Source organism: Zootoca vivipara, chromosome 3 (genome assembly GCF_965207765.1).
Source record: "Zootoca vivipara chromosome 3, rZooViv2.hap1.1, whole genome shotgun sequence".
In the NCBI taxonomy this organism is placed as follows: domain Eukaryota; kingdom Metazoa; phylum Chordata; class Lepidosauria; order Squamata; family Lacertidae; genus Zootoca; species Zootoca vivipara.
The window spans coordinates 86,146,161-86,154,358 of NC_142586.1; positions in this window are offsets into that span (position 1 = coordinate 86,146,161).

Sequence of the window (8,198 nt, forward strand, 5' to 3'; positions counted from 1 at the left end):
GCCACATGACCTGGAAGCTGTACGCCGGCTCCCTCGGCCAATAATGCGAGATGAGTGCGCAACCCCAGAGTCGGTCACGACTGGACCTAATGGTCAGGGGTCCCTTTACCTTTACCTTTACCACATGGTCTGAGGGACAGTGGACCGGCCCCCTGCTGAAAAAAGGTTGCTGACTCCTGCTTATGGAAAGGTGGGGGGTGCTGCTGCTGCAAGAAATGAAATAAATGGAATGGAAATGTTTGAAGGCACAAGTCTGCCAATGTCACATAGAGTCCCACCCTCATAGGAACAGGCATCCTGTTCCTTTTTGCAATTGCTGCCACCTAAATTCCCTTGAAGTTAAAAAAACAACAACGAGGCAAGGGCTAATTTTGAGAACCTTCTCTACTGACAAAATACTTAAAAGTCTTGAGATGATTGCCTCCTCACCCCTTCTCTCCCAAAAGAACTTTTTTTAAGCACCTCTGGGAGACGAACCGAAAGAGCAGATACACCACCTGAGGTATTATTAAGGGGCAGGAAAAGCTTTATAGCACAGTTTTAATTAGACATGTTTTTACTAGTGAGTCAGTTCCATTGAACTCAGCAAGACTTACTTCTGAGTAGAGTCTACTGTACAGGGCTACAGCCTGCCTTAGGCTGTTTTCAGAAGTGACACACACATACACACACTATTTTTCTGGCATTTCCCGTAGCTGTAATTCAACTGTTAAATGTACGTTGACAAGGATGTTACGTTCGGTTTTGAAATAAGCCTCTCCCAGGCATCATTCAGGTGGCTATGCAAGTCTTGCAGCTTTGCATCATGCATTAAGCCATGTCCACAGGTAAGCCATTGCTGGTGAAAAGACACACGGACAGCCCAATAATGCACGTTTATCCAGAAGATTGATTCACTGTGTTCTGTGGGGCTTACTACTCCCAGGGAGGCATGCTTAGGACCGCCATCTAAGGCTGCTTCCACAGTGCAGAATGATCAGTAGTGCAGTGGGGGAGGGCCAAATGAAAACCACCCCTCCCCATCAACACTTGCCTACTTGGCTATAGAGCAGGGATCTCCAAACTTACCGGGCTTCTGGCCGGTCCCTGCAGGGCCGATTGCGTGGCAGGGCGGGGGAGCGCACGGGAGCATGCACCCATACGTGTGGGCACACGCTATTTCTGGCGCACTTCTGGGTCGCAGGAATACCAGAAATAGCTTGTGTACATGTGCACGGGCATCCTCTGACCCAGAAGTGTGCCGGAAATGACTCTTGCGCATGTGCGCAAGCTATTTTCGGTGCTCTTGCGACCTGGAAGTGGGCAGCCGTGCCACGCAGGTAAGAGCGGGCGGTGGCAGCAGGCGACGGGGGTTGCTGCGAACCAGATAAATGAGCCCTTTGGGCCAGATCCAGCCTGTGGTCCGTAGTCTGGGGATGCCTGCTATAGGGTATTAAGAACAGAGTTTCTTTCCCACTTACAGCTGAACAGCAATTATTGGCTACCAAACGGTTCACATTTCAAAGCAACGTAAATGTCACTTGTGAAAATGCCCTTCATTTATTTCCACATGAGTCATCACTGGTTACAAGCAGCAGATTGGAGAAGGGAGTTTTTTTTGGGGGGGGGGAATGGAATGGCAGAATGGATTAACCCCTTCATAAACACATACATGTCCCAGATCAGGGTGCTGCTACTACTGCTGCTGCTGTTAGCTTTTAAAAAAAGAAAGAGAGAAGGAGAATTTTAAATACAGGATTCAAAGACACATTTAACACCGTATCTTGTATCATGAGGGCTGGCCCACCCATGAGGCAAGATGAGGCAACCACCGCAGGCGGCTGAATCCACATGGGCAGCAAATCTGGCCTCCAAGAAAACATTGCCCATTGCTGCTGCCACAGGGGCAGCAACAGGTGCCACGCGCTCCCTGGAAGCAAGATCTGCCGCCACAATGCCACTTCTACAGTTGACTCTTGGCAAATAGGAGGTGCTACTGGTCTCCTCCTACCCCTAGGGAGGAAATGGCAAGGACTGCCTTCTGGGGTCTCCTGGGCTATGCACCCACCTGGGTCTCTTCCTGCCTCCCAAAAGCCTTTGATTCCCACTTCAACCATCAAGTAGGGTTGATTTGATTCTTCCCCTCTGTTCCTGGTGTAGATCTTCCCTCACCCCTTCTTCCCTGGCGTGTGTGTGCCATTTTGAGGTTCACCTCAGGTACCCAAATGTCGTTGCCCAGCCCTGTTCTAGTATGATCTTTATTTTTTAAAGACTTTTATTTTTTTAGCCTCCTTTGTACTATCTGTGTCGCATTCAAACGTCTGCAGAAGAGAAAGCAAATGTACCCTGTGGTCAATGTAAGGACTGGTTCTTACCCATGTGGCAGTACGTAGAAGCAAACCACAGGCTTACATACCCTCCTATGCCACGCAAGTAACTTGAAAAGAGAAACAGGTCACACAGTACATGTGGCTGAGGAAGTAAAGTTTGCTCCCCTGCCTCGTGGTGTGGGATGCATAGGTAAAACTGCCCTAGGTTACAACTTCACAGTATCTAGGCCAATTTAAGGGAAAGCCAGTGTGACTAGATAATAAAAAGCCCACAGCAAGATCTGCCATGGACTTGACATGGAACAACAGAGAGTCAAAACTGCGTGAATGAGGGTTAGCTGCTAGGCTGGAGCTCTGCAGCACAACTTCATTCATCAGCTTGTAATTGTCCCAATTGTTCTCAAATTCAAGGAAACACATCTCTGGCCTTTAAGTTCCTGTTCAGTGAGGAGATAAATCAGGGCGGGCGCCCTCATTCTGAGAACAGCAACACACCTAGGGGAGTAGCTAGAAACTAGCTTGACGATGGAGTATAATTATTAACTACAGGACACAGAGTGCCCCAGCGTTGCACAAGCAACTTCGGCCCCATTGTGACATCACACATTTCTTTTAGGTTCTGAAATACAAGCACAAGGCTGAGGGCAGATGGGGTTGGTGGTGCAGTGCCCCATTCACCTCAAGGGACTAGCCTAGAGCCTTTTAGCTCCTTGTGTTGTCAGATCTCTCCTGGTCTGGAAACAGTATCAACACTCACAGCCATGTGTAATGGTGGCCTTGCAAAACAGCAGAGATCAAATCTGCATTTCTCTTCAGCTGCAACAACAACAACATAATATATTACAAAGGCTGCCCCTGGACCTTCCTTCTGTTCGCAATTTTTCACCACGCCTAATTGGGTAATATATATTTATAATCATAGAATTGTAGATTGGGAAGGGACCCTGAAGATCATCTAGTCCAACCCCTGCAATGCAGGAATCTTTCACCCAACATGGGGCTTGAACCCATGACCCTGAGATTAAGAGTCTCATGCTCTACTGACTGAGCTATCCCTCATGGATTGTTGTTGTTGTTTAGTCGTTTAGTCGTGTCCGACTCTTCGCGACCCCATGGACCATAGCACACCAGGCACTCCTGTCTTCCACTGCCTCCCGCAGTTTGGTCAAACTCATGTTTGTAGCTTCGAGAACACTGTCCAGCCATCTCGTCCTCTGTCGTCCCCTTCTCCTAGTGCCCTCAATCTTTCCCAACATCAGGGTCTTTTCCCAAGGAGTCTTCTCTTCTCATGAGGTGGCCAAAGTATTGGAGCCTCAGCTTCACAATCTGTCCTTCCAGTGAGCACTCAGGGCTGATTTCCTTCTGAATTGATAGGTTTGATCTTCTTGCAGTCCAAGGGACTCTCAAGAGTCTCCTCCAGCACCATAATTCAAAAGCATCAATTCTTTGGCGATCAGCCTTCTTGATGGTCCAGCTCTCACTTCCATACATCACTACTGGGAAAACCATAGCTTTAACTATACGGACCTTTGTAGGCAAGGTGATGTCTCTGCTTTTTAAGATGCTGTCTAGGTTTGTCATTGCTTTTCTCCCAAGAAGCAGGTGTCTTTTAATTTCGTGACTGCTGTCACCATCTGCAGTGATCAACATTGGAACCCAAGAAAGTAAAATCTCTCACTGCCTCCATTTCTTCCCCTTCTATTTGCCAGGAGGTGATGGGACCAGTGGCCATGATCTTGGTTTTTTTGATGTTGAGCTTAAGACCATATTTTGCGCTCTGCTCTTTCACCATCATTAAAAGGTTCTTTAATTCCTCCTCACTTTCTGCCCCTTCATGGATCAATGCCTTGTCGTGGCGAAGGGGCTTGAATAACTCAGAGAAGCTATGCGCTATGCCATGCAGGGCCACCCAAGATGGACAGGTCATAGTGGAGAGTTTTGACTAAACGTGATCCACCTGGAGAAGGAACTGGCAAGCCACTCCAGTATCCCTGCCAAGAAAACTCCATGGACAAAGTCAACAGGCATATCCCTCATGGATATTCAAATGCAAATGAGTGGGGGGGGGGTAGGGCTGTCCCTCACTATGTAATTCTAGATGCTCTGCTGGGGTAAGCAAACACATTAATTGAGCCAGTGGTGGCTGTTTCCTGTTTGTCTGAAGGTGGAAGTGGAATGCTCCTGAGGCTTCTAAAGAGGCCCTTGGGGGCTATTAAGAAGGCACATTTCAAGATACTTTTTCAGCCAGATTGCCATTACTATGACACAGCTAGAAGAAGGATAGGAAAGGGTGCTAAGAGCCTATGGAAGGCAAAATCATGAATATGTCACTCAGTGTGTGCTTGGAGTATACAAAGCATGCTTTCATTCACAAGGCCTTTATCATTTCAAAGACAAAGTGAAACCAAATCAGTTATGGTTGAATGCTCTGAGCACGATATGCACAATCTGTTCTGGTGTTTGATGATGAGTTTCAGTGTTGGTTAACACTGCCAGGTTAACTTCCGGGTTTGCCACATGCGTATCCCGAAGGATATGTAACAAGAGGGGCATGCAAGCAGAGGTACCACAGTATACGTGGAAGCTTTCACTCTCCACATGCGTGAAGGGAGAGGAGCATGCGCAACCCGGAGACTAACTCTAGCCATATTGCCATAGCAATATTGTGGCACAATTTTATAGCACTAAAAGGGGGCCCCTGACCATTAGGTCCAGTCGTGACCAACTCTGGGGTTGCGAGCTCATCTCGCATTATTGGCCGAGGGAGCCGGCGTACAGCTTCCAGGTCATGTGGCTAGCATGACAAAGCCGCTTCTGGCAAACCAGAGCAGCACACGGAAACGCCGTTTACCTTCCCCGCTTGGAGCGGTACCTATTTATCTACTTGCACTTTGACTTGCTTTCGAACTGCTAGGTTGGCAGGAGCTGGGACCGAGCAACGGGAGCTCACCCCGTCACAGGGATTCGAACCGCTTACCTTCTGATCAGCAAGCTCTAGGCTCAGTGGTTTAACCCACAGCGCCACCTGGGTCCCACTACTGGGTAGCACTACGGCACCATAATAACATTATACCACTATGGTACCAGAGAACTATACTTATCTTTCATTAGCACACGCATACGCACTCCTATTTACATAGGAATGTCTTTTGGCAAAAATAAACAAGGCTCGTAAAATGGCACCCGCCACAAAGGCTATAATGAAATCTGTGCTAAATTTTAAATGGCCCCACCCACACCTGCTATGTCACATGCCATGCCCTTTGGGGTGGAGACAACATAGCAGATGTACACATAGAAAGAAAGCTCAGTGCTTCCAACACTGTAGAAAGCCAATTGCAATGGAAGAGCAATGTCTGGGTCTTGCTATGAATCACCCATCAGGAAGCCATCTGAGAGCCCTTGTGGTGTAATGGTTAGAGGGTTGGACTATGCCCTGGGAGAACAGGGTTTGAATCCCCACTCAGCCATGAAGCTCACTGGGTGACCTTGGGCCAGTCACCATCTCTTAGCCTACCCTACCTCACGGGGTTGTTGTGAGGAGGAAACGGGGAGGAGGAGAACCACGCACAGCATCTTGAGATCCTTGGAAAATAAAGGTGGTATATAAATGTAATAAATAAAACAAATAAGTAACCTCTAGTGATTGCACCAGTATAATATAAGGGTAGGAAGTGAGTTGTTTCCTCTAGAAGTGGCGCCGAGCCTTTATGCCTTTCCCCCCCTCCAATACAGAACATGAAATGCGCTCTCAAATGCCCAAGTTGGTGCAGGAAAGTGTTTTACATATAAGCTATCTAATGTGTATTCAGAACAAAAAAATATTTATAACTCAGAAAGAAAAACAAGATTGGGACTAGGCTCTTGGAAAATAGACACTCTTGCATCATCACTCCCGAATGATGAGGCCACAGAGAAGCATGTCCAAGCAACACGTCAGCAGTTAAATGCTTGAGCACATAACATGCAAATTTGAATGAAATATTGTGGTTGCATTAGGAAGCCTGGAAAGGGCAGCAGAAGGGAAATGAGTTGCTGTGGTGTCTGAAAATGCACATTACACCCTAAATGACAAACCCAGAAGCAAATCAAAGCGATGCCTGGGAAATAAGAGTGTCAGATTGCTTGAATGCCAGGGTATTCAAGCCCACGAACTTGTGTCAAGTATGGAAATCTCAGATGGACGGAGGAGTCAGAGAGCACACCAACTTCTGAACAACTTTTAAAGGGTTTTTTTTTTAATGGTCTAGTGTGCAGACTATCTGTTTGAGCAAGTAATGGAATGTCAATAAGCCTGGGGTAGGGGAGATTGCTGCATGTTTCTACATCGCGAATGGCGTCGCTAACCGTAACATAACCCAAAGATACCAGTAATATTTACGCAACTGTGATCCACGCTGCCACGACAAAGACTAAAACTGCATGATCTGCACATTTCTTTCCTATACACGACATGCACTCAAAATGGCGGCAGAGTTCTGTATCCTTTGTGGCCCACCCACTGCCAACCCTATTAAGATAATATGTTATAGATGCAGGGAGGTGGCAGAAAGGAAGGAAGCCATGGATAAGAGCAATCCACCACTCCAGCGCTGGGCTGGGATCTTTTGATGCCTGAGGCAAAACAGAAAATGCCATGCGCCCCCCTGCCTGCTGCATTCTCTTCTTCTGCAGTCCTCCTCCTCCTCCACAGTCCCCTAGTCTCCTCCACTTCCTCCTCTTCAGCAGCCCCTCCATGCTGAAGGAAGTGGAGGGTAAAAGGAAACCAGAGAGAAGTGGGTAGCCGCAGGCAGTAGTGCACTCCTCAGAAGCCATCTAATCTGCCGTCTGAGGCAGCCACTTTACCTTGCCTCATGAACAGGTCAGCCCTGTTCTGCCCCCTTCTGAAGCAAATAACTCATCAATTCCCCTTATATTATGATGGTACAGGCAGATGGTTCATGGGTGGTGCTGTGGTCTAAACCACTGAGTCTCTTGGGCTTGCTGATCGGTTTGAATCCGCACGATGGGGTGAGCTCCCGTTGCTCTGTCCCAGCTCCTGCCAGCCTAGCAGTTCGAAAGCATGCCAGTGCAAGTAGACAAATAGGTACCACTGCAGTGGGAAGGTAAACGGCATTTCCGCGTGCTTTGGCACTCGTTGCGCCAGAAGCGGTTCAGTCATGCTGGCCACATGACCTGGAAAGCTGTCTGTGGACAAACGCCGGCTCCCTCTGCCTGAAGCAAGATGAGTGCTGCACCCCATAGTTGCCTTTGAGTGGACTTAACCGCCCAGGGGACCTTTACCTTTTACCTTTTACAGGTTGGCACACTATCACCATGGAAAGATCACTTTCACATTGGAGCAAAGGTACTTGCGAATTATGCAATGGGTAAAGTGTGGGTTGCAAACATATTTCATCATCATCCAACATTAGTTTATCAGAAATAATAATGTTGAAAGTTCCTGGTCCTCATTTGGGTAGCTACCGTAAGTACCATTGACTCAGCAATTCCTCCAAGAAGCAAATGGGTGGAAGCCACTGAGTAGCAAATATGCCCGCATCTCCTTACCGGCATACTAGTTTTACATGAGCAGAAGTGTATTTTGGAAAAGGGAAAGAAATTGCTACAGCTCTGAGCTGTAGTAACCCCTTGTTTTCTCCCTTTCTCATATAAAGCTACTATTTTCTCAGAAAACTGGATGGCAGTAATCTGCCAGCTGGGGCAACAGTGACGGTGGAGAAGGTGTCCATGTGCATGAAGCAAGTCCACCCATGCGAGGAGGTAATCTGCCTGCTGATTTATTGAGAGGATCCACCCATCGATGTAGCATGGCACACTGGACAGTGCTGCTTGCTGGTGCTGCTTGCTGTGAGCTCTGCGATGCAGCTCCCATTCTCCCATGTACAT